This window comes from Nematostella vectensis, chromosome 5 (assembly GCF_932526225.1).
Source record: "Nematostella vectensis chromosome 5, jaNemVect1.1, whole genome shotgun sequence".
Lineage (NCBI taxonomy): Eukaryota > Metazoa > Cnidaria > Anthozoa > Actiniaria > Edwardsiidae > Nematostella > Nematostella vectensis.
The window spans coordinates 16,314,707-16,339,747 of NC_064038.1; the positions used below are offsets into that span (position 1 = coordinate 16,314,707).

The 25,041-nt window shown below is 38.4% G+C and overlaps 23 non-coding genes across 23 annotated transcripts; all 23 read left to right on the plus strand.

Annotated features, from left to right (window-relative positions):
* Window positions 1–9,063: 9,063 nt before the first annotated feature.
* Window positions 9,064–9,135, plus strand: Trnah-gug. The gene has a single exon. It is a non-coding gene; the product is annotated as a tRNA-His (tRNA).
* A 1,300-nt stretch (window positions 9,136–10,435) lies between these two features.
* Window positions 10,436–10,507, plus strand: Trnah-gug. Its single transcript has one exon. It is a non-coding gene; the product is annotated as a tRNA-His (tRNA).
* Window positions 10,508–11,313: 806 nt separating this feature from the next.
* Window positions 11,314–11,385, plus strand: Trnah-gug. Its single transcript has one exon. It is a non-coding gene; the product is annotated as a tRNA-His (tRNA).
* Window positions 11,386–11,992: 607 nt separating this feature from the next.
* Window positions 11,993–12,064, plus strand: Trnah-gug. The gene has a single exon. It is a non-coding gene; the product is annotated as a tRNA-His (tRNA).
* A 158-nt stretch (window positions 12,065–12,222) lies between these two features.
* On the plus strand, window positions 12,223–12,294 carry Trnah-gug. Its single transcript has one exon. It is a non-coding gene; the product is annotated as a tRNA-His (tRNA).
* A 383-nt stretch (window positions 12,295–12,677) lies between these two features.
* Trnah-gug lies at window positions 12,678–12,749 on the plus strand. Its single transcript has one exon. It is a non-coding gene; the product is annotated as a tRNA-His (tRNA).
* A 347-nt stretch (window positions 12,750–13,096) lies between these two features.
* Window positions 13,097–13,168, plus strand: Trnah-gug. Its single transcript has one exon. It is a non-coding gene; the product is annotated as a tRNA-His (tRNA).
* Window positions 13,169–13,775: 607 nt separating this feature from the next.
* On the plus strand, window positions 13,776–13,847 carry Trnah-gug. The gene has a single exon. It is a non-coding gene; the product is annotated as a tRNA-His (tRNA).
* An 806-nt stretch (window positions 13,848–14,653) lies between these two features.
* On the plus strand, window positions 14,654–14,725 carry Trnah-gug. The gene has a single exon. It is a non-coding gene; the product is annotated as a tRNA-His (tRNA).
* A 608-nt stretch (window positions 14,726–15,333) lies between these two features.
* Window positions 15,334–15,405, plus strand: Trnah-gug. Its single transcript has one exon. It is a non-coding gene; the product is annotated as a tRNA-His (tRNA).
* Window positions 15,406–15,563: 158 nt separating this feature from the next.
* Window positions 15,564–15,635, plus strand: Trnah-gug. The gene has a single exon. It is a non-coding gene; the product is annotated as a tRNA-His (tRNA).
* A 383-nt stretch (window positions 15,636–16,018) lies between these two features.
* Window positions 16,019–16,090, plus strand: Trnah-gug. The gene has a single exon. It is a non-coding gene; the product is annotated as a tRNA-His (tRNA).
* A 346-nt stretch (window positions 16,091–16,436) lies between these two features.
* Window positions 16,437–16,508, plus strand: Trnah-gug. Its single transcript has one exon. It is a non-coding gene; the product is annotated as a tRNA-His (tRNA).
* Window positions 16,509–17,115: 607 nt separating this feature from the next.
* On the plus strand, window positions 17,116–17,187 carry Trnah-gug. The gene has a single exon. It is a non-coding gene; the product is annotated as a tRNA-His (tRNA).
* Window positions 17,188–17,992: 805 nt separating this feature from the next.
* On the plus strand, window positions 17,993–18,064 carry Trnah-gug. The gene has a single exon. It is a non-coding gene; the product is annotated as a tRNA-His (tRNA).
* A 607-nt stretch (window positions 18,065–18,671) lies between these two features.
* Window positions 18,672–18,743, plus strand: Trnah-gug. Its single transcript has one exon. It is a non-coding gene; the product is annotated as a tRNA-His (tRNA).
* A 158-nt stretch (window positions 18,744–18,901) lies between these two features.
* On the plus strand, window positions 18,902–18,973 carry Trnah-gug. Its single transcript has one exon. It is a non-coding gene; the product is annotated as a tRNA-His (tRNA).
* A 383-nt stretch (window positions 18,974–19,356) lies between these two features.
* On the plus strand, window positions 19,357–19,428 carry Trnah-gug. The gene has a single exon. It is a non-coding gene; the product is annotated as a tRNA-His (tRNA).
* A 347-nt stretch (window positions 19,429–19,775) lies between these two features.
* Window positions 19,776–19,847, plus strand: Trnah-gug. The gene has a single exon. It is a non-coding gene; the product is annotated as a tRNA-His (tRNA).
* Window positions 19,848–20,454: 607 nt separating this feature from the next.
* Window positions 20,455–20,526, plus strand: Trnah-gug. The gene has a single exon. It is a non-coding gene; the product is annotated as a tRNA-His (tRNA).
* A 158-nt stretch (window positions 20,527–20,684) lies between these two features.
* Trnah-gug lies at window positions 20,685–20,756 on the plus strand. Its single transcript has one exon. It is a non-coding gene; the product is annotated as a tRNA-His (tRNA).
* A 383-nt stretch (window positions 20,757–21,139) lies between these two features.
* On the plus strand, window positions 21,140–21,211 carry Trnah-gug. The gene has a single exon. It is a non-coding gene; the product is annotated as a tRNA-His (tRNA).
* A 1,757-nt stretch (window positions 21,212–22,968) lies between these two features.
* On the plus strand, window positions 22,969–23,040 carry Trnah-gug. Its single transcript has one exon. It is a non-coding gene; the product is annotated as a tRNA-His (tRNA).
* Window positions 23,041–25,041: the final 2,001 nt, after the last annotated feature.

The following is a 25,041-nucleotide window of genomic DNA, read 5'->3' on the forward strand; positions in this document are numbered from 1 at the left end:
TCAACTTTACTTGTTTGTCTTCGTGTTGTTCTGTAAGCCCCGATACTGAGTATGCACTCGTACCTTGTTCAAGAGCATAAGCAAAAATCTTAGAACTCCACAGCAAGCTTCCATTTATTTGTCATTTTTTCTTTATATGAAATCAATCTCGCCGTGATCGTATAGTGGTTAGTACTTTGCGTTGTGGCGGCAATAACCCAGTTTCGAATCCTGGTCAAGGCATTTTTTTTTCAACTTTACTAGTTTGTCTTCGTGTTGTTTTTTAAGCCCCAATACTGAGTATGAACTCGTACCTTGTTTAATAGCATAAGCAAAAAGCTTAGAACTCCACAGGAAGCTTCCATTTATTTTTAATTTTTTCTTTGTCTGAAGTCAATCTCGCCGTGAGCGTATAGTGGTTAGTACATTGCGTTGTGGCCGCAATAACCCAGGTTCGAATCCTGGTCACTGCATTGTTTTTCAACTTTACTTGTTTGTCTTCCTGTTGTTCTGTAAGCCCTGATACTGAGTATGCACTCGTACGTTGTTTAAGAGCATAAGCAAAAATCTTAGAACTCTACAGGAAGCTTCCATTTATTTGTCATTTTTTCTTTATCTGAATTCAATCTCCCCGTGATCGTATAGTGGTTAGTAAATTGCGTTCTGGCCGCAATAATCCAGGTTCGAATCTTGGTCACGGCATTTTTTTTTTCAACTTCACTTGTTTGTCTTCGTGTTATTCTGTAAGCCCCTATACTGAGTATACACTAGTACCTTGTTCAAGAGCATAAGCAAAAAGCTTAGAACTCCACAGGAAGCTTCCATTTATTTGTCATTTTTTTTATCTGAATTCAATCTCGCAGTGATCGCATAGTGGTTAGTACATTGCGTTGTGGCCGCAATAACCCAGGTTCGAATCCTGGTCACGGCATTTTGTTTTCAACTTTACTTGTTTGTCTTCGTGTTGTTCTGTAAGCCCCGATACTGAGTATGCACTCATACGTTGTTTAACAGCATAAGCAAAAATCTTAGAACTCCACAGCAAGCTTTTATTTATTTGTCATTTTTTCTTTACATGAAAGCAATCTCGCCGTGTCGTATAGTGGTTAGTACATTCGTTGTGTCCCGCAATAACCCAGGTTCGAATCCTGGTCACGGCATTTTTTTTTCAACTTTACTTGTTTGTCTTCGTGTTGTTCTATAAGCCCTAATTCTGAGTCTGCACTCCTATCTTGTTCAAGAGCATAAGCAAAAAGCTTAGAACACCACAGGAAGCTTCCATTTATTTTTAATTTTTTCTTTGTCTGAAGTCAATCTCCCCGTGATCGTATAGTGGTTAGTACATTGCGTTCTGGCCGCAATAATCCAGGTTCGAATCTTGGTCACGGCATTTTTTTTTCAACTTTACTTGTTTGTCTCTGTTTTGTTCGTCAACCCTCAATACTGAGTATGCACTGGTACCTTGTTTAAGAGCATAAGCAATAAGCTTAGAACTCCACAGGAAGCTTCCATTTATTTGTCAATTTTTCTTTATCTGAATTCAATCTCGCCATGATCGTATAGTGGTTAATACATTGCGTTGTGGCCGCAATAACCCAGGTTCGAATCCTGGTCACTGCATTTTTTTTTTCAACTTTATGGTTTGTCTTAGTGTTGTTCTTTAACCCCTAATACTGAGTATGCACTCGTAAGAGCATAATTAAAAACCTTAGAACTACACAGGAAGCTTCCATTTATTTGTCATTTTTTCTTTATATGAAATCAATATCTCCGTGATCGTATAATGGTTAGTACATTGCGTTGTGGCCGCAATAACCCAGGTTCGAATCCTGGTCACGGCATTTTTTTTTCAACTTTACTTGTTTGTCTTCGTGTTGTTCTGTAAGCCCCGATACTGAGTATGCACTCGTACCTTGTTCAAGAGCATAAGCAAAAATCTTAGAACTCCACAGCAAGCTTCCATTTATTTGTCATTTTTTCTTTATATGAAATCAATCTCGCCGTGATCGTATAGTGGTTAGTACTTTGCGTTGTGGCGGCAATAACCCAGTTTCGAATCCTGGTCAAGGCATTTTTTTTTCAACTTTACTAGTTTGTCTTCGTGTTGTTTTTTAAGCCCCAATACTGCGTATGAACTCGTACCTTGTTTAATAGCATAAGCAAAAAGCTTAGAACTCCACAGGAAGCTTCCATTTATTTTTAATTTTTTCTTTGTCTGAAGTCAATCTCGCCGTGAGCGTATAGTGGTTAGTACATTGCGTTGTGGCCGCAATAACCCAGGTTCGAATCCTGGTCACTGCATTCTTTTTCAACTTTACTTGTTTGTCTTCCTGTTGTTCTGTAAGCCCTGATACTGAGTATGCACTCGTACGTTGTTTAAGAGCATAAGCAAAAATCTTAGAACTCTACAGGAAGCTTCCATTTATTTGTCATTTTTTCTTTATCTGAATTCAATCTCCCAGTGATCGTATAGTGGTTAGTAAATTGCGTTCTGGCCGCAATAATCCAGGTTCGAATCTTGGTCACGGCATTTTTTTTTTCAACTTTACTTGTTTGTCTTCGTGTTGTTCTGTAAGCCCCTATACTGAGTATACACTAGTACCTTGTTCAAGAGCATAAGCAAAAAGCTTAGAACTCCACAGGAAGCTTCCATTTATTTGTCATTTTTTTTATCTGAATTCAATCTCGCAGTGATCGCATAGTGGTTAGTACATTGCGTTGTGGCCGCAATAACCCAGGTTCGAATCCTGGTCACGGCATTTTGTTTTCAACTTTACTTGTTTGTCTTCGTGTTGTTCTGTAAGCCCCGATACTGAGTATGCACTCATACGTTGTTTAACAGCATAAGCAAAAATCTTAGAACTCCACAGCAAGCTTTTATTTATTTGTCATTTTTTCTTTACATGAAAGCAATCTCGCCGTGTCGTATAGTGGTTAGTACATTCGTTGTGTCCCGCAATAACCCAGGTTCGAATCCTGGTCACGGCATTTTTTTTTCAACTTTACTTGTTTGTCTTCGTGTTGTTCTATAAGCCCTAATTCTGAGTCTGCACTCCTATCTTGTTCAAGAGCATAAGCAAAAAGCTTAGAACACCACAGGAAGCTTCCATTTATTTTTAATTTTTTCTTTGTCTGAAGTCAATCTCCCCGTGATCGTATAGTGGTTAGTACATTGCGTTCTGGCCGCAATAATCCAGGTTCGAATCTTGGTCACGGCATTTTTTTTTCAACTTTACTTGTTTGTCTCTGTTTTGTTCGTCAACCCTCAATACTGAGTATTTACTGGTACCTTGTTTAAGAGCATAAGCAATAAGCTTAGAACTCCACAGGAAGCTTCCATTTATTTGTCAATTTTTCTTTATCTGAATTCAATCTCGCCATGATCGTATAGTGGTTAATACATTGCGTTGTGGCCGCAATAACCCAGGTTCGAATCCTGGTCACTGCATTTTTTTTTCAACTTTATGGTTTGTCTTAGTGTTGTTCTTTAACCCCTAATACTGAGTATGCACTCGTAAGAGCATAATTAAAAACCTTAGAACTACACAGGAAGCTTCCATTTATTTGTCATTTTTTCTTTATATGAAATCAATATCTCCGTGATCGTATAATGGTTAGTACATTGCGTTGTGGCCGCAATAACCCAGGTTCGAATCCTGGTCACGGCATTTTTTTTTCAACTTTACTTGTTTGTCTTCGTGTTGTTCTGTAAGCCCCGATACTGAGTATGCACTCGTACCTTGTTCAAGAGCATAAGCAAAAATCTTAGAACTCCACAGCAAGCTTCCATTTATTTGTCATTTTTTCTTTATATGAAATCAATCTCGCCGTGATCGTATAGTGGTTAGTACTTTGCGTTGTGGCGGCAATAACCCAGGTTCGAATCCTGGTCAAGGCATTTATTTTTTCAACTTTACTAAATTGTCTTCGTGTTGTTTTTTAAGCCCCAATACTGAGTATGAACTCGTACCTTGTTTAATAGCATAAGCAAAAAGCTTAGAACTCCACAGGAAGCTTCCATTTATTTTTATTTTTTTCTTTGTCTGAAGTCAATCTCGCCGTGATCGTATAGTGGTTAGTACATTGCGTTGTGGCCGCAATAACCCAGGTTCGAATCCTGGTCACTGCATTCTTTTTCAACTTTACTTGTTTGTCTTCCTGTTGTTCTGTAAGCCCTGATACTGAGTATGCACTCGTACGTTGTTTAAGAGCATAAGCAAAAATCTTAGAACTCTACAGGAAGCTTCCATTTATTTGTCATTTTTTCTTTATCTGAATTCAATCTCCCCGTGATCGTATAGTGGTTAGTAAATTGCGTTCTGGCCGCAATAATCCAGGTTCGAATCTTGGTCACGGCATTTTTTTTTTCAACTTTACTTGTTTGTCTTCGTGTTGTTCTGTAAGCCCCTATACTGAGTATACACTAGTACCTTGTTCAAGAGCATAAGCAAAAAGCTTAGAACTCCACAGGAAGCTTCCATTTATTTGTCATTTTTTTTATCTGAATTCAATCTCGCAGTGATCGCATAGTGGTTAGTACATTGCGTTGTGGCCGCAATAACCGAGGTTCGAATCCTGGTCACGGCATTTTGTTTTCAACTTTACTTGTTTGTCTTCGTGTTGTTCTGTAAGCCCCGATACTGAGTATGCACTCATACGTTGTTTAACAGCATAAGCAAAAATCTTAGAACTCCACAGCAAGCTTTTATTTATTTGTCATTTTTTCTTTACATGAAAGCAATCTCGCCGTGTCGTATAGTGGTTAGTACATTCGTTGTGTCCCGCAATAACCCAGGTTCGAATCCTGGTCACGGCATTTTTTTTTCAACTTTACTTGTTTGTCTTCGTGTTGTTCTATAAGCCCTAATTCTGAGTCTGCACTCCTATCTTGTTCAAGAGCATAAGCAAAAAGCTTAGAACACCACAGGAAGCTTCCATTTATTTTTAATTTTTTCTTTGTCTGAAGTCAATCTCCCCGTGATCGTATAGTGGTTAGTACATTGCGTTCTGGCCGCAATAATCCAGGTTCGAATCTTGGTCACGGCATTTTTTTTTCAACTTTACTTGTTTGTCTCTGTTTTGTTCGTCAACCCTCAATACTGAGTATGCACTGGTACCTTGTTTAAGAGCATAAGCAATAAGCTTAGAACTCCACAGGAAGCTTCCATTTATTTGTCAATTTTTCTTTATCTGAATTCAATCTCGCCATGATCGTATAGTGGTTAATACATTGCGTTGTGGCCGCAATAACCCAGGTTCGAATCCTGGTCACTGCATTTTTTTTTCAACTTTATGGTTTGTCTTAGTGTTGTTCTTTAACCCCTAATACTGAGTATGCACTCGTAAGAGCATAATTAAAAACCTTAGAACTACACAGGAAGCTTCCATTTATTTGTCATTTTTTCTTTATATGAAATCAATATCTCCGTGATCGTATAATGGTTAGTACATTGCGTTGTGGCCGCAATAACCCAGGTTCGAATCCTGGTCACGGCATTTTTTTTTCAACTTTACTTGTTTGTCTTCGTGTTGTTCTGTAAGCCCCGATACTGAGTATGCACTCGTACCTTGTTCAAGAGCATAAGCAAAAATCTTAGAACTCCACAGCAAGCTTCCATTTATTTGTCATTTTTTCTTTATATGAAATCAATCTCGCCGTGATCGTATAGTGGTTAGTACTTTGCGTTGTGGCGGCAATAACCCAGGTTCGAATCCTGGTCAAGGCATTTTTTTTTTCAACTTTACTAGTTTGTCTTCGTGTTGTTTTTTAAGCCCCAATACTGAGTATGAACTCGTACCTTGTTTAATAGCATAAGCAAAAAGCTTAGAACTCCACAGGAAGCTTCCATTTATTTTTAATTTTTTCTTTGTCTGAAGTCAATCTCGCCGTGATCGTATAGTGGTTAGTACATTGCGTTGTGGCCGCAATAACCCAGGTTCGAATCCTGGTCACTGCATTCTTTTTCAACTTTACTTGTTTGTCTTCCTGTTGTTCTGTAAGCCCTGATACTGAGTATGCACTCGTACGTTGTTTAAGAGCATAAGCAAAAATCTTAGAACTCTACAGGAAGCTTCCATTTATTTGTCATTTTTTCTTTATCTGAATTCAATCTCCCCGTGATCGTATAGTGGTTAGTAAATTGCGTTCTGGCCGCAATAATCCAGGTTCGAATCTTGGTCACGGCATTTTTTTTTTCAACTTTACTTGTTTGTCTTCGTGTTGTTCTGTAAGCCCCTATACTGAGTATACACTAGTACCTTGTTCAAGAGCATAAGCAAAAAGCTTAGAACTCCACAGGAAGCTTCCATTTATTTGTCATTTTTTTTATCTGAATTCAATCTCGCAGTGATCGCATAGTGGTTAGTACATTGCGTTGTGGCCGCAATAACCCAGGTTCGAATCCTGGTCACGGCATTTTGTTTTCAACTTTACTTGTTTGTCTTCGTGTTGTTCTGTAAGCCCCGATACTGAGTATGCACTCATACGTTGTTTAACAGCATAAGCAAAAATCTTAGAACTCCACAGCAAGCTTTTATTTATTTGTCATTTTTTCTTTACATGAAAGCAATCTCGCCGTGTCGTATAGTGGTTAGTACATTCGTTGTGTCCCGCAATAACCCAGGTTCGAATCCTGGTCACGGCATTTTTTTTTCAACTTTACTTGTTTGTCTTCGTGTTGTTCTATAAGCCCTAATTCTGAGTCTGCACTCCTATCTTGTTCAAGAGCATAAGCAAAAAGCTTAGAACACCACAGGAAGCTTCCATTTATTTTTAATTTTTTCTTTGTCTGAAGTCAATCTTCCCGTGATCGTATAGTGGTTAGTACATTGCGTTCTGGCCGCAATAATCCAGGTTCGAATCTTGGTCACGGCATTTTTTTTTCAACTTTACTTGTTTGTCTCTGTTTTGTTCGTCAACCCTCAATACTGAGTATGCACTGGTACCTTGTTTAAGAGCATAAGCAATAAGCTTAGAACTCCACAGGAAGCTTCCATTTATTTGTCAATTTTTCTTTATCTGAATTCAATCTCGCCATGATCGTATAGTGGTTAATACATTGCGTTGTGGCCGCAATAACCCAGGTTCGAATCCTGGTCACTGCATTTTTTTTTCAACTTTATGGTTTGTCTTAGTGTTGTTCTTTAACCCCTAATACTGAGTATGCACTCGTAAGAGCATAATTAAAAACCTTAGAACTACACAGGAAGCTTCCATTTATTTGTCATTTTTTCTTTATATGAAATCAATATCTCCGTGATCGTATAATGGTTAGTACATTGCGTTGTGGCCGCAATAACCCAGGTTCGAATCCTGGTCACGGCATTTTTTTTTCAACTTTACTTGTTTGTCTTCGTGTTGTTCTGTAAGCCCCGATACTGAGTATGCACTCGTACCTTGTTCAAGAGCATAAGCAAAAATCTTAGAACTCCACAGCAAGCTTCCATTTATTTGTCATTTTTTCTTTATATGAAATCAATCTCGCCGTGATCGTATAGTGGTTAGTACTTTGCGTTGTGGCGGCAATAACCCAGGTTCGAATCCTGGTCAAGGCATTTTTTTTTTTCAACTTTACTAGTTTGTCTTCGTGTTGTTTTTTAAGCCCCAATACTGAGTATGAACTCGTACCTTGTTTAATAGCATAAGCAAAAAGCTTAGAACTCCACAGGAAGCTTCCATTTATTTTTAATTTTTTCTTTGTCTGAAGTCAATCTCGCCGTGATCGTATAGTGGTTAGTACATTGCGTTGTGGCCGCAATAACCCAGGTTCGAATCCTGGTCACTGCATTCTTTTTCAACTTTACTTGTTTGTCTTCCTGTTGTTCTGTAAGCCCTGATACTGAGTATGCACTCGTACGTTGTTTAAGAGCATAAGCAAAAATCTTAGAACTCCACAGGAAGCTTCCATTTATTTGTCATTTTTTCTTTATCTGAATTCAATCTCCCCGTGATCGTATAGTGGTTAGTACATTGCGTTCTGGCCGCAATAATCCAGGTTCGAATCTTGGTCACGGCATTTTTTTTTTCAACTTTACTTGTTTGTCTTCGTGTTGTTCTGTAAGCCCCTATACTGAGTATACACTAGTACCTTGTTCAAGAGCATAAGCAAAAAGCTTAGAACTCCACAGGAAGCTTCCATTTAATTGTCATTTTTTTTATCTGAATTCAATCTCGCAGTGATCGCATAGTGGTTAGTACATTGCGTTGTGGCCGCAATAACCCAGGTTCGAATCCTGGTCACGGCATTTTGTTTTCAACTTTACTTGTTTGTCTTCGTGTTGTTCTGTAAGCCCCGATAATGAGTATGCACTCGTACGTTGTTTAACAGCATAAGCAAAAATCTTAGAACTCCACAGCAAGCTTTTATTTATTTGTCATTTTTTCTTTACATGAAAGCAATCTGGCCGTGTCGTATAGTGGTTAGTACATTCGTTGTGGCCCGCAATAACCCAGGTTCGAATCCTGGTCACGGCATTTTTTTTATAAACTTTACTTGTTTGTCTTCGTGTTGTTCTATAAGCCCTAATTCTGAGTCTGCACCCCTATCTTGTTCAAGAGCATAAGCAAAAAGCTTAGAACACCACAGGAAGCTTCCATTTATTTGTCATTTTTTCTTTATCTGAATTCAATCTCCCCGTGATCGTATAGTGGTTAGTACATTGCGTTCTGGCCGCAATAATCCAGGTTCGAATCTTGGTCACGGCATTTTTTTTTTCAACTTTACTTGTTTGTCTCTGTTTTGTTCGTCAACCCTCAATACTGAGTATGCACTGGTACCTTGTTTAAGAGCATAAGCAATAAGCTTAGAACTCCACAGGAAGCTTCCATTTATTTGTCAATTTTTCTTTATCTGAATTCAATCTCGCCGTGATCGTATAGTGGTTAATACATTGCGTTGTGGCCGCAATAACCCAGGTTCGAATCCTGGTCACTGCATTTTTTTTTTCAACTTTATGGTTTGTCTTAGTGTTGTTCTTTAACCCCTAATACTGAGTATGCACTCGTAAGAGCATAACCAAAAACCTTAGAACTACACAGGAAGCTTCCATTTATTTGTCATTTTTTCTTTATATGAAATCAATATCGCCGTGATCGTATAATGGTTAGTACATTGCGTTGTGGCCGCAATAACCCAGGTTCGAATCCTGGTCACGGCATTTTTTTTTCAACTTTACTTGTTTGTCTTCGTGTTGTTCTGTAAGCTCCGATACTGAGTATGCACTCGTACCTTGTTCAAGAGCATAAGCAAAAATCTTAGAACTCCACAGCAAGCTTCCATTTATTTGTCATTTTTTCTTTATATGAAATCAATCTCGCCGTGATCGTATAGTGGTTAGTACTTTGCGTTGTGGCCGCAATAACCAAGGTTCGAATCCTGGTCAAGGCATTTTTTTTTTTCAACTTTACTTGTTTGTCTTCGTGTTGTTTTTTAAGCCCCAATACTGAGTATGAACTCGTACCTTGTTTAATAGCATAAGCAAAAAGCTTAGAACTCCACAGGAAGCTTCCATTTATTTTTAATTTTTTCTTTGTCTGAAGTCAATCTCGCCGTGATCGTATAATGGTTAGTACATTGCGTTGTGGCCGCAATAACCCAGGTCCGAATCCTGGTCACGGCATTTTTTTTCAACTTTACTTGTTTGTCTTCGTGTTGTTCTGTAAGCCCCGATAATGAGTATGCACTCGTACGTTGTTTAACAGCATAAGCAAAAATCTTAGAACTCCACAGCAAGCTTTTATTTATTTGTCATTTTTTCTTTACATGAAAGCAATCTGGCCGTGTCGTATAGTGGTTAGTACATTCGTTGTGGCCCGCAATAACCCAGGTTCGAATCCTGGTCACGGCATTTTTTTTATAAACTTTACTTGTTTGTCTTCGTGTTGTTCTATAAGCCCTAATTCTGAGTCTGCACCCCTATCTTGTTCAAGAGCATAAGCAAAAAGCTTAGAACACCACAGGAAGCTTCCATTTATTTGTCATTTTTTCTTTATCTGAATTCAATCTCCCCGTGATCGTATAGTGGTTAGTACATTGCGTTCTGGCCGCAATAATCCAGGTTCGAATCTTGGTCACGGCATTTTTTTTTCAACTTTACTTGTTTGTCTCTGTTTTGTTCGTCAACCCTCAATACTGAGTATGCACTGGTACCTTGTTTAAGAGCATAAGCAATAAGCTTAGAACTCCACAGGAAGCTTCCATTTATTTGTCAATTTTTCTTTATCTGAATTCAATCTCGCCGTGATCGTATAGTGGTTAATACATTGCGTTGTGGCCGCAATAACCCAGGTTCGAATCCTGGTCACTGCATTTTTTTTTTCAACTTTATGGTTTGTCTTAGTGTTGTTCTTTAACCCCTAATACTGAGTATGCACTCGTAAGAGCATAACCAAAAACCTTAGAACTACACAGGAAGCTTCCATTTATTTGTCATTTTTTCTTTATATGAAATCAATATCGCCGTGATCGTATAATGGTTAGTACATTGCGTTGTGGCCGCAATAACCCAGGTTCGAATCCTGGTCACGGCATTTTTTTTTCAACTTTACTTGTTTGTCTTCGTGTTGTTCTGTAAGCTCCGATACTGAGTATGCACTCGTACCTTGTTCAAGAGCATAAGCAAAAATCTTAGAACTCCACAGCAAGCTTCCATTTATTTGTCATTTTTTCTTTATATGAAATCAATCTCGCCGTGATCGTATAGTGGTTAGTACTTTGCGTTGTGGCCGCAATAACCAAGGTTCGAATCCTGGTCAAGGCATTTTTTTTTTTCAACTTTACTTGTTTGTCTTCGTGTTGTTTTTTAAGCCCCAATACTGAGTATGAACTCGTACCTTGTTTAATAGCATAAGCAAAAAGCTTAGAACTCCACAGGAAGCTTCCATTTATTTTTAATTTTTTCTTTGTCTGAAGTCAATCTCGCCGTGATCGTATAATGGTTAGTACATTGCGTTGTGGCCGCAATAACCCAGGTCCGAATCCTGGTCACGGCATTTTTTTTCAACTTTACTTGTTTGTCTTTGTGTTGTTCTGTAAGCCCCGATACTGAGTATGCACTCGTACCTTGTTCAAGAGCATAAGCAAAAATCTTAGAACTCCACAGGAAGCTTCCATTTATTTGTCAATTTTTCTTTATCTGAATTCAATCTCGCCGTGATCGTATAGTGGTTAATACATTGCGTTGTGGCCGCAATAACCCAGGTTCGAATCCTGGTCAAGGCATTTTTTTTTTCAACTTTACTTGTTTGTCTTCGTGTTATAGCATAAGCAAAAAGCTTAGAACTCCACAGGAAGCTTCCATTTATTTTTAATTTTTTCTTTGTCTGAAGTCAATCTCGCCGTGATCGTATAGTGGTTAGTACATTGCGTTGTGGCCGCAATAACCCAGGTTCGAATCCTGGTCACGGCATTTTTTTTCAACTTTACTTATTTGTCTTCCTGTTGTTCTATAAGACCTAATTCTGAGTCTGCACTCGTACGTTGTTTAAGAGCATAAGCAAAAATCTTAGAACTCCACAGGAAGCTTCCATTTATTTGTCATTTTTTCTTTATCTGAATTCAATCTCCCCGTGATCGTATAGTGGTTAGTACATTGCGTTCTGGCCGCAATAATCCAGGTTCGAATCTTGGTCACGGCATTTTTTTTTCAACTTTACTTGTTTGTCTCTGTTTTGTTCGTCAACCCTCAATACTGAGTATGCACTGGTACCTTGTTTAAGAGCATAAGCAATAAGCTTAGAACTCCACAGGAAGCTTCCATTTATTTGTCAATTTTTCTTTATCTGAATTCAATCTCGCCGTGATCGTATAGTGGTTAATACATTGCGTTGTGGCCGCAATAACCCAGGTTCGAATCCTGGTCACTGCATTTTTTTTTCAACTTCATGGTTTGTCTTAGTGTTGTTCTTTAACCCCTAATACTGAGTATGCACTCGTAAGAGCATAACCAAAAACCTTAGAACTACACAGGAAGCTTCCATTTATTTGTCATTTTTTCTTTATATGAAATCAATATAGCCGTGATCGTATAATGGTTAGTACATTGCGTTGTGGCCGCAATAACCCAGGTTCGAATCCTGGTCACGGCATTTTTTTTTCAACTTTACTTGTTTGTCTTCGTGTTGTTCTGTAAGCCCCGATACTGAGTATGCACTCGTACCTTGTTCAAGAGCATAAGCAAAAATCTTAGAACTCCACAGCAAGCTTCCATTTATTTGTCATTTTTTCTTTATATGAAATCAATCTCGCCGTGATCGTATAGTGGTTAGTACTTTGCGTTGTGGCCGCAATAACCCAGGTTCGAATCCTGGTCAAGGCATTTTTTTTTTCAACTTTACTTGTTTGTCTTCGTGTTGTTTTTTAAGCCCCAATACTGAGTATGAACTCGTACCTTGTTTAATAGCATAAGCAAAAAGCTTAGAACTCCACAGGAAGCTTCCATTTATTTTTAATTTTTTCTTTGTCTTAAGTCAATCTCGCCGTGATCGTATAGTGGTTAGTACATTGCGTTGTGGCCGCAATAACCCAGGTTCGAATCCTGGTCACTGAATTTTTTTTCAACTTGTTTGTCTTCCTGTTGTTCTGTAAGCCCCGATACTGAGTATGCACTCGTACGTTGTTTAAGAGCATAAGCAAAAATCTTAGAACTCCACAGGAAGCTTCCATTTATTTGTCATTTTTTCTTTATATGAAATCAATCTCGCCGTGATCGTATAGTGGTTAGTATATTGCGTTGTGGCCGCAATAACCCAGGTTCGAATCCTGGTCACGGCATTTTTTTTTTCAACTTTACTTGTTTGTCTTCGTGTTGTTCTGTAAGCCCCGATACTGAGTATGCACTCGTACCTTGTTCAAGAGCATAAGCAAAAATCTTAGAACTCCACAGGAAGCTTCCATTTATTTGTCAATTTTTCTTTATCTGAATTCAATCTCGCCGTGATCGTATAGTGGTTAATACATTGCGTTGTGGCCGCAATAACCCAGGTTCGAATCCTGGTCAAGGCATTTTTTTTTTTCATTTTTACTTGTTTGTCTTCGTGTTATAGCATAAGCAAAAAGCTTAGAACTCCACAGGAAGCTTCCATTTATTTTTAATTTTTTCTTTGTCTGAAGTCAATCTCGCCGTGATCGTATAGTGGTTAGTACATTGCGTTGTGGCCGCAATAACCCAGGTTCGAATCCTGGTCACGGCATTTTTTTTCAACTTTACTTGTTTGTCTTCCTGTTGTTCTATAAGACCTAATTCTGAGTCTGCACTCGTACGTTGTTTAAGAGCATAAGCAAAAATCTTAGAACTCCACAGGAAGCTTCCATTTATTTGTCATTTTTTCTTTATCTGAATTCAATCTCCCCGTGATCGTATAGTGGTTAGTACATTGCGTTCTGGCCGCAATAATCCAGGTTCGAATCTTGGTCACGGCATTTTTTTTTCAACTTTACTTGTTTGTCTCTGTTTTGTTCGTCAACCCTCAATACTGAGTATGCACTGGTACCTTGTTTAAGAGCATAAGCAATAAGCTTAGAACTCCACAGGAAGCTTCCATTTATTTGTCAATTTTTCTTTATCTGAATTCAATCTCGCCGTGATCGTATAGTGGTTAATACATTGCGTTGTGGCCGCAATAACCCAGGTTCGAATCCTGGTCACTGCATTTTTTTTTCAACTTCATGGTTTGTCTTAGTGTTGTTCTTTAACCCCTAATACTGAGTATGCACTCGTAAGAGCATAACCAAAAACCTTAGAACTACACAGGAAGCTTCCATTTATTTGTCATTTTTTCTTTATATGAAATCAATATAGCCGTGATCGTATAATGGTTAGTACATTGCGTTGTGGCCGCAATAACCCAGGTTCGAATCCTGGTCACGGCATTTTTTTTTCAACTTTACTTGTTTGTCTTCGTGTTGTTCTGTAAGCTCCGATACTGAGTATGCACTCGTACCTTGTTCAAGAGCATAAGCAAAAATCTTAGAACTCCACAGCAAGCTTCCATTTATTTGTCATTTTTTCTTTATATGAAATCAATCTCGCCGTGATCGTATAGTGGTTAGTACTTTGCGTTGTGGCCGCAATAACCAAGGTTCGAATCCTGGTCAAGGCATTTTTTTTTTTCAACTTTACTTGTTTGTCTTCGTGTTGTTTTTTAAGCCCCAATACTGAGTATGAACTCGTACCTTGTTTAATAGCATAAGCAAAAAGCTTAGAACTCCACAGGAAGCTTCCATTTATTTTTAATTTTTTCTTTGTCTGAAGTCAATCTCGCCGTGATCGTATAATGGTTAGTACATTGCGTTGTGGCCGCAATAACCCAGGTCCGAATCCTGGTCACGGCATTTTTTTTCAACTTTACTTGTTTGTCTTTGTGTTGTTCTGTAAGCCCCGATACTGAGTATGCACTCGTACCTTGTTCAAGAGCATAAGCAAAAATCTTAGAACTCCACAGGAAGCTTCCATTTATTTGTCAATTTTTCTTTATCTGAATTCAATCTCGCCGTGATCGTATAGTGGTTAATACATTGCGTTGTGGCCGCAATAACCCAGGTTCGAATCCTGGTCAAGGCATTTTTTTTTTCAACTTTACTTGTTTGTCTTCGTGTTATAGCATAAGCAAAAAGCTTAGAACTCCACAGGAAGCTTCCATTTATTTTTAATTTTTTCTTTGTCTGAAGTCAATCTCGCCGTGATCGTATAGTGGTTAGTACATTGCGTTGTGGCCGCAATAACCCAGGTTCGAATCCTGGTCACGGCATTTTGTTTTCAACTTTACTTGTTTGTCTTCCTGTTGTTCTATAAGACCTAATTCTGAGTCTGCACTCGTACGTTGTTTAAGAGCATAAGCAAAAATCTTAGAACTCCACAGGAAGCTTCCATTTATTTGTCATTTTTTCTTTATCTGAATTCAATCTCCCCGTGATCGTATAGTGGTTAGTACATTGCGTTCTGGCCGCAATAATCCAGGTTCGAATCTTGGTCACGGCATTTTTTTTTCAACTTTACTTGTTTGTCTCTGTTTTGTTCGTCAACCCTCAATACTGAGTATGCACTGGTACCTTGTTTAAGAGCATAAGCAATAAGCTTAGAACTCCACAGGAAGCTTCCATTTATTTGTCAATTTTTCTTTATCTGAATTCAATCTCGCCGTGATCGTATAGTGGTTAATACATTGCGTTGTGGCCGCAATAACCCAGGTTCGAATCCTGGTCACTGCATTTTTTTTTCAACTTCATGGTTTGTCTTAGTGTTGTTCTTTAACCCCTAATACTGAGTATGCACTCGTAAGAGCATAACCAAAAACCTTAGAACTACACAGGAAGCTTCCATTTATTTGTCATTTTTTCTTTATATGAAATCAATATAGCCGTGATCGTATAATGGTTAGTACATTGCGTTGTGGCCGCAATAACCCAGGTTCGAATCCTGGTCACGGCATTTTTTTTTCAACTTTACTTGTTTGTCTTCGTGTTGTTCTGTAAGCCCCGATACTGAGTATGCACTCGTACCTTGTTCAAGAGCATAAGCAAAAATCTTAGAACTCCACAGCAAGCTTCCATTTATTTGTCATTTTTTCTTTATATGAAATCAATCTCGCCGTGATCGTATAGTGGTTAGTACTTTGCGTTGTGGCCGCAATAACCCAGGTTCGAATCCTGGTCAAGGCATTTTTTTTTTCAACTTTACTTGTTTGTCTTCGTGTTGTTTTTTAAGCCCCAATACTGAGTATGAACTCGTACCTTGTTTAATAGCATAAGCAAAAAGCTTAGAACTCTACAGGAAGCTTCCATTTATTTTTAATTTTTTCTTTGTCTTAAGTCAATCTCGCCGTGATCGTATAGTGGTTAGTACATTGCGTTGTGGCCGCAATAACCCAGGTTCGAATCCTGGTCACTGAATTTTTTTTCAACTTGTTTGTCTTCCTGTTGTTCTGTAAGCCCCGATACTGAGTATGCACTCGTACGTTGTTTAAGAGCATAAGCAAAAATCTTAGAACTCCACAGGAAGCTTCCATTTATTTGTCATTTTTTCTTTATATGAAATCAATCTCGCCGTGATCGTATAGTGGTTAGTATATTGCGTTGTGGCCGCAATAACCCAGGTTCGAATCCTGGTCACGGCATTTTTTTTTTCAACTTTACTTGTTTGTCTTCGTGTTGTTCTGTAAGCCCCGATACTGAGTATGCACTCGTACCTTGTTCAAGAGCATAAGCAAAAATCTTAGAACTCCACAGGAAGCTTCCATTTATTTGTCAATTTTTCTTTATCTGAATTCAATCTCGCCGTGATCGTATAGTGGTTAATACATTGCGTTGTGGCCGCAATAACCCAGGTTCGAATCCTGGTCAAGGCATTTTTTTTTTCATTTTTACTTGTTTGTCTTCGTGTTATAGCATAAGCAAAAAGCTTAGAACTCCACAGGAAGCTTCCATTTATTTTTAATTTTTTCTTTGTCTGAAGTCAATCTCGCCGTGATCGTATAGTGGTTAGTACATTGCGTTGTGGCCGCAATAACCCAGGTTCGAATCCTGGTCACGGCATTTTTTTTCAACTTTACTTGTTTGTCTTCCTGTTGTTCTATAAGACCTAATTCTGAGTCTGCACTCGTACGTTGTTTAAGAGCATAAGCAAAAATCTTAGAACTCCACAGGAAGCTTCCATTTATTTGTCATTTTTTCTTTATCTGAATTCAATCTCCCCGTGATCGTATAGTGGTTAGTACATTGCGTTCTGGCCGCAATAATCCAGGTTCGAATCTTGGTCACGGCATTTTTTTTTCAACTTTACTTGTTTGTCTCTGTTTTGTTCGTCAACCCTCAATACTGAGTATGCACTGGTACCTTGTTTAAGAGCATAAGCAATAAGCTTAGAACTCCACAGGAAGCTTCCATTTATTTGTCAATTTTTCTTTATCTGAATTCAATCTCGCCGTGATCGTATAGTGGTTAATACATTGCGTTGTGGCCGCAATAACCCAGGTTCGAATCCTGGTCACTGCATTTTTTTTTCAACTTCATGGTTTGTCTTAGTGTTGTTCTTTAACCCCTAATACTGAGTATGCACTCGTAAGAGCATAACCAAAAACCTTAGAACTACACAGGAAGCTTCCATTTATTTGTCATTTTTTCTTTATATGAAATCAATATAGCCGTGATCGTATAATGGTTAGTACATTGCGTTGTGGCCGCAATAACCCAGGTTCGAATCCTGGTCACGGCATTTTTTTTTCAACTTTACTTGTTTGTCTTCGTGTTGTTCTGTAAGCTCCGATACTGAGTATGCACTCGTACCTTGTTCAAGAGCATAAGCAAAAATCTTAGAACTCCACAGCAAGCTTCCATTTATTTGTCATTTTTTCTTTATATGAAATCAATCTCGCCGTGATCGTATAGTGGTTAGTACTTTGCGTTGTGGCCGCAATAACCAAGGTTCGAATCCTGGTCAAGGCATTTTTTTTTTTCAACTTTACTTGTTTGTCTTCGTGTTGTTTTTTAAGCCCCAATACTGAGTATGAACTCGTACCTTGTTTAATAGCATAAGCAAAAAGCTTAGAACTCCACAGGAAGCTTCCATTTATTTTTAATTTTTTCTTTGTCTGAAGTCAATCTCGCCGTGATCGTATAATGGTTAGTACATTGCGTTGTGGCCGCAATAACCCAGGTCCGAATCCTGGTCACGGCATTTTTTTTCAACTTTACTTGTTTGTCTTTGTGTTGTTCTGTAAGCCCCGATACTGAGTATGCACTCGTACCTTGTTCAAGAGCATAAGCAAAAATCTTAGAACTCCACAGGAAGCTTCCATTTATTTGTCAATTTTTCTTTATCTGAATTCAATCTCGCCGTGATCGTATAGTGGTTAATACATTGCGTTGTGGCCGCAATAACCCAGGTTCGAATCCTGGTCAAGGCATTTTTTTTTCAACTTTACTTGTTTGTCTTCGTGTTATAGCATAAGCAAAAAGCTTAGAACTCCACAGGAAGCTTCCATTTATTTTTAATTTTTTCTTTGTCTGAAGTCAATCTCGCCGTGATCGTATAGTGGTTAGTACATTGCGTTGTGGCCGCAATAACCCAGGTTCGAATCCTGGTCACGGCATTTTTTTTCAACTTTACTTGTTTGTCTTCCTGTTGTTCTATAAGACCTAATTCTGAGTCTGCACTCGTACGTTGTTTAAGAGCATAAGCAAAAATCTTAGAACTCCACAGGAAGCTTCCATTTATTTGTCATTTTTTCTTTATCTGAATTCAATCTCCCCGTGATCGTATAGTGGTTAGTACATTGCGTTCTGGCCGCAATAATCCAGGTTCGAATCTTGGTCACGGCATTTTTTTTTCAACTTTACTTGTTTGTCTCTGTTTTGTTCGTCAACCCTCAATACTGAGTATGCACTGGTACCTTGTTTAAGAGCATAAGCAATAAGCTTAGAACTCCACAGGAAGCTTCCATTTATTTGTCAATTTTTCTTTATCTGAATTCAATCTCGCCGTGATCGTATAGTGGTTAATACATTGCGTTGTGGCCGCAATAACCCAGGTTCGAATCCTGGTCACTGCATTTTTTTTTCAACTTCATGGTTTGTCTTAGTGTTGTTCTTTAACCCCTAATACTGAGTATGCACTCGTAAGAGCATAACCAAAAACCTTAGAACTACACAGGAAGCTTCCATTTATTTGTCATTTTTTCTTTATATGAAATCAATATAGCCGTGATCGTATAATGGTTAGTACATTGCGTTGTGGCCGCAATAACCCAGGTTCGAATCCTGGTCACGGCATTTTTTTTTCAACTTTACTTGTTTGTCTTCGTGTTGTTCTGTAAGCCCCGATACTGAGTATGCACTCGTACCTTGTTCAAGAGCATAAGCAAAAATCTTAGAACTCCACAGCAAGCTTCCATTTATTTGTCATTTTTTCTTTATATGAAATCAATCTCGCCGTGATCGTATAGTGGTTAGTACTTTGCGTTGTGGCCGCAATAACCCAGGTTCGAATCCTGGTCAAGGCATTTTTTTTTTCAACTTTACTTGTTTGTCTTCGTGTTGTTTTTTAAGCCCCAATACTGAGTATGAACTCGTACCTTGTTTAATAGCATAAGCAAAAAGCTTAGAACTCCACAGGAAGCTTCCATTTATTTTTAATTTTTTCTTTGTCTTAAGTCAATCTCGCCGTGATCGTATAGTGGTTAGTACATTGCGTTGTGGCCGCAATAACCCAGGTTCGAATCCTGGTCACTGAATTTTTTTTCAACTTGTTTGTCTTCCTGTTGTTCTGTAAGCCCCGATACTGAGTATGCACTCGTACGTTGTTTAAGAGCATAAGCAAAAATCTTAGAACTCCACAGGAAGCTTCCATTTATTTGTCATTTTTTCTTTATATGAAATCAATCTCGCCGTGATCGTATAGTGGTTAGTATATTGCGTTGTGGCCGCAATAACCCAGGTTCGAATCCTGGTCACGGCATTTTTTTTTTCAACTTTACTTGTTTGTCTTCGTGTTGTTCTGTAAGCCCCGATACTGAGTATGCACTCGTACCTTGTTCAAGAGCATAAGCAAAAATCTTAGAACTCCACAGGAAGCTTCCATTTATTTGTCAATTTTTCTTTATCTGAATTCAATCTCGCCGTGATCGTATAGTGGTTAATACATTGCGTTGTGGCCGCAATAACCCAGGTTCGAATCCTGGTCAAGGCATTTTTTTTTTTCATTTTTACTTGTTTGTCTTCGTGTTATAGCATAAGCAAAAAGCTTAGAACTCCACAGGAAGCTTCCATTTATTTTTAATTTTTTCTTTGTCTGAAGTCAATCTCGCCGTGATCGTATAGTGGTTAGTACATTGCGTTGTGGCCGCAATAACCCAGGTTCGAATCCTGGTCACGGCATTTTTTTTCAACTTTACTTGTTTGTCTTCCTGTTGTTCTATAAGACCTAATTCTGAGTCTGCACTCGTACGTTGTTTAAGAGCATAAGCAAAAATCTTAGAACTCCACAGGAAGCTTCCATTTATTTGTCATTTTTTCTTTATCTGAATTCAATCTCCCCGTGATCGTATAGTGGTTAGTACATTGCGTTCTGGCCGCAATAATCCAGGTTCGAATCTTGGTCACGGCATTTTTTTTTCAACTTTACTTGTTTGTCTCTGTTTTGTTCGTCAACCCTCAATACTGAGTATGCACTGGTACCTTGTTTAAGAGCATAAGCAATAAGCTTAGAACTCCACAGGAAGCTTCCATTTATTTGTCAATTTTTCTTTATCTGAATTCAATCTCGCCGTGATCGTATAGTGGTTAATACATTGCGTTGTGGCCGCAATAACCCAGGTTCGAATCCTGGTCACTGCATTTTTTTTTCAACTTCATGGTTTGTCTTAGTGTTGTTCTTTAACCCCTAATACTGAGTATGCACTCGTAAGAGCATAACCAAAAACCTTAGAACTACACAGGAAGCTTCCATTTATTTGTCATTTTTTCTTTATATGAAATCAATATAGCCGTGATCGTATAATGGTTAGTACATTGCGTTGTGGCCGCAATAACCCAGGTTCGAATCCTGGTCACGGCATTTTTTTTTCAACTTTACTTGTTTGTCTTCGTGTTGTTCTGTAAGCCCCGATACTGAGTATGCACTCGTACCTTGTTCAAGAGCATAAGCAAAAATCTTAGAACTCCACAGCAAGCTTCCATTTATTTGTCATTTTTTCTTTATATGAAATCAATCTCGCCGTGATCGTATAGTGGTTAGTACTTTGCGTTGTGGCCGCAATAACCCAGGTTCGAATCCTGGTCAAGGCATTTTTTTTTTCAACTTTACTTGTTTGTCTTCGTGTTGTTTTTTAAGCCCCAATACTGAGTATGAACTCGTACCTTGTTTAATAGCATAAGCAAAAAGCTTAGAACTCCACAGGAAGCTTCCATTTATTTTTAATTTTTTCTTTGTCTTAAGTCAATCTCGCCGTGATCGTATAGTGGTTAGTACATTGCGTTGTGGCCGCAATAACCCAGGTTCGAATCCTGGTCACTGAATTTTTTTTCAACTTGTTTGTCTTCCTGTTGTTCTGTAAGCCCCGATACTGAGTATGCACTCGTACGTTGTTTAAGAGCATAAGCAAAAATCTTAGAACTCCACAGGAAGCTTCCATTTATTTGTCATTTTTTCTTTATATGAAATCAATCTCGCCGTGATCGTATAGTGGTTAGTATATTGCGTTGTGGCCGCAATAACCCAGGTTCGAATCCTGGTCACGGCATTTTTTTTTTCAACTTTACTTGTTTGTCTTCGTGTTGTTTTGTAAGCCCCTATACTGAGTATACACTAGTACCTTGTTCAAGAGCATAAGCAAAAAGCTTAGAACTCCACAGGAAGCTTCCATTTATTTGTCATTTTTTTATCTGAATTCAATCTCGCAGTGATCGCATAGTGGTTAGTACATTGCGTTGTGGCCGCAATAACCCAGGTTCGAATCCTGGTCACGGCATTTTTTTTTTTCAACTTTACTTGTTTGTCTTCGTGTTGTTCTGTAAGCCCCGATACTGAGTATGCACTCGTACGTTGTTTAACAGCATAAGCAAACATCTTAGAACTCCACAGCAAGCTTTTATTTATTTGTCAATTTTTCTTTACATGAAAGCAATCTCGCCGTGTCGTATAGTGGTTAGTACATTCGTTGTGGCCCGCAATAACCCAGGTTCGAATCCTGGTCACGGCATTTTTTTTTTCAACTTTACTTGTTTGTCTTCGTGTTGTTCTATAAGCCTTAATTCTGAGTCTGCACTCCTATCTTGTTCAAGAGCATAAGCAAAAAGCTTAGAACACCACAGGAAGCTTCCATTTATTTGTCATTTTTTCTTTATCTGAATTCAATCTCCCCGTGATCGTATAGTGGTTAGTACATTGCGTTCTGGCGGCAATAATCCAGGTTCGAATCTTGGTCACGGCATTTTTTTTTTAACTTTACTTGTTTGTCTCTGTTTTGTTCGTCAACCCTCAATACTGAGTATGCACTGGTACCTTGTTTAAGAGCATAAGCAATAAGCTTAGAACTCCACAGGAAGCTTCCATTTATTTGTCAATTTTTCTTTATCTGTATTCAATCTCGCCGTGATCGTATAAGGGTTAATACATTGCGTTGTGGCCGCAATAACCCAGGTTCGAATCCTGGTCACGGAATTTTTTTTTCAACTTTATGGTTTGTCTTCGTGTTGTTCTTTAACCCCTAATACTGAGTATGCACTCGTAAGAGCATAACCAAAAACCTTAGAACTACACAGGAAGCTTCCATTTATTTGTCATTTTTTCTTTATATGAAATCAATATCGCCGTGATCGTATAGAGGTTAGTACATTGCGTTGTGGCCGCAATAACCCAGGTTAGAATCCTGGTCACGGCATTTTTTTTTCAATTTTACTTGTTTGTTTTCGTGTTGTTCTATAAGCCCTAATACTGAGTCTGCACCCCTATCTTGTTCAAGAGCATAAGCAAAAAGCTTAGAACTCCACAGCAAGCTTTTATTTATTTGTCATTTTTTCTTTACATGAAAGCAATCTCGCCGTGTCGTATAGTGTTTAGTACATTCGTTGCAGCCCGCAATAACCCAGGTTCGAATCCTGGTCACGGCATTTTTTTTTCAACTTTACTTGTTTGTCTTCGTGTTGTTCTGTAAGCCCCGATACTGAGTATGCACTCGTACCTTGTTCAAGAGCATAAGCAAAAATCTTAGAACTCCACAGCAAGCTTCCATTTATTTGTCATTTTTTCTTTATATGAAATCAATCTCGCCGTGATCGTATAGTGGTTAGTACATTGCGTTGTGGTTGAAATAACCCAGGTTCGAATCCTGGTCACTGAATTTTTTTTTCAACTTTACTTGTTTGTCTTCCTGTTGTTCTGTAAGCCCCGATACTGAGTATGCACTCGTACGTTGTTTAAGAGCATAAGCAAAAATCTTAGAACTCCACAGGAAGCTTCCATTTATTTGTCATTTTTTCTTTATATGAAATCAATCTCGCCGTGATCGTATAGTGGTTAGTATATTGCGTTGTGGCCGCAATAACCCAGGTTCGAATCCTGGTCACGGCATTTTTTTTTTCAACTTTACTTGTTTGTCTTCGTGTTGTTCTGTAAGCCCCTATACTGAGTATACACTAGTACCTTGTTCAAGAGCATAAGCAAAAAGATTAGAACTCCACAGGAAGCTTCCATTTATTTGTCATTTTTTCTTTATATGAAATCAATCTCGCCGTGATCGTATAGTGGTTAGTATATTGCGTTGTGGCCGCAATAACCCAGGTTAGCATCCTGGTCACGGCATTTTTTTTTCAACTTTACTAGTTTGTCTTCGTGTTGTTCTGTAAGCCCCTATACTGAGTATACACTAGTACCTTGTTCAAGAGCATAAGCAAAAAGCTTAGAACTCCACAGGAAGCTTCCATTTATTTGTCATTTTTTTTATCTGAATTCAATCTCGCAGTGATCGCATAGTGGTTAGTACATTGCGTTGTGGCCGCAATAACCCAGGTTCGAATCCTGGTCACGGCATTTTTTTTTCAACTTTACTTGTTTGTCTTCGTGTTGTTCTGTAAGCCCCGATACTGAGTATGCACTCGTACGTTGTTTAACAGCATAAGCAAAAATCTTAGAACTCCACAGCAAGCTTTTATTTATTTGTCATTTTTTCTTTACATGAAAGCAATCTCGCCGTGTCGTATAGTGGTTAGTACATTCGTTGTGGCCCGCAATAACCCAGGTTCGAATCATGGTCACGGCATTTTTTTTTCAACTTTACTTGTTTGTCTTCGTGTTGTTCTATAAGCCCTAATTCTGAGTCTGCACTCCTATCTTGTTCAAGAGCATAAGCAAAAAGCTTAGAACACCACAGGAAGCTTCCATTTATTTGTCATTTTTTCTTTATCTGAATTCAATCTCCCCGTGATCGTATAGTGGTTAGTACATTGCGTTCTGGCCGCAATAATCCAGGTTCGAATCTTGGTCACGGCATTTTTTTTTCAACTTTACTTGTTTGTCTCTGTTTTGTTCGTCAACCCTCAATACTGAGTATGCACTGGTACCTTGTTTAAGAGCATAAGCAATAAGCTTAGAACTCCACAGGAAGCTTCCATTTATTTGTCAATTTTTCTTTATCTGAATTCAATCTCGCAGTGATCGTATAGTGGTTAATACATTGCGTTGTGGCCGCAATAACCCAGGTTCGAATCCTGGTCACGGAATTTTTTTTTCAACTTTATGGTTTGTCTTCGTGTTGTTCTTTAACCCCTAATACTGAGTATGCACTCGTAAGAGCATAACCAAAAACCTTAGAACTACACAGGAAGCTTCCATTTATTTGTCATTTTTTCTTTATATAAAATCAATATCGCCGTGATCGTATAGAGGTTAGTACATTGAGTTGTGGCCGCAATAACCCAGGTTCGAATCCTGGTCACGGAATTTTTTTTTCAACTTTATGGTTTGTCTTCGTGTTGTTCTTTAACCCCTAATACTGAGTATGCACTCGTAAGAGCATAACCAAAAACCTTAGAACTACACAGGAAGCTTCCATTTATTTGTCATTTTTTCTTTATATGAAATCAATATCGCCGTGATCGTATAGAGGTTAGTACATTGCGTTGTGGCCGCAATAACCCAGGTTAGAATCCTGGTCACGGCATTTTTTTTTCAACTTTACTTGTTTGTTTTCGTGTTGTTCTATAAGCCCTAATACTGAGTCTGCACACCTATCTTGTTCAAGAGCATAAGCAAAAAGCTTAGAACTCCACAGCAAGCTTTTATTTATTTGTCATTTTTTCTTTACATGAAAGCAATCTCGCCGTGTCGTATAGTGTTTAGTACATTCGTTGTAGCCCGCAATAACCCAGGTTCGAATCCTGGTCACGGCATTTTTTTTTCAACTTTACTTGTTTGTCTTCGTGTTGTTCGATAAGCACTAATTCTGAGTCTGCACTCCTATCTTGTTCAAGAGCATAAGCAAAAAGCTTAGAACACCACAGGAAGCTTCCATTTATTTGTCATTTTTTCTTTATCTGAAATCAATCTCGCCGTGATCGTATAGTGGTTAGTACT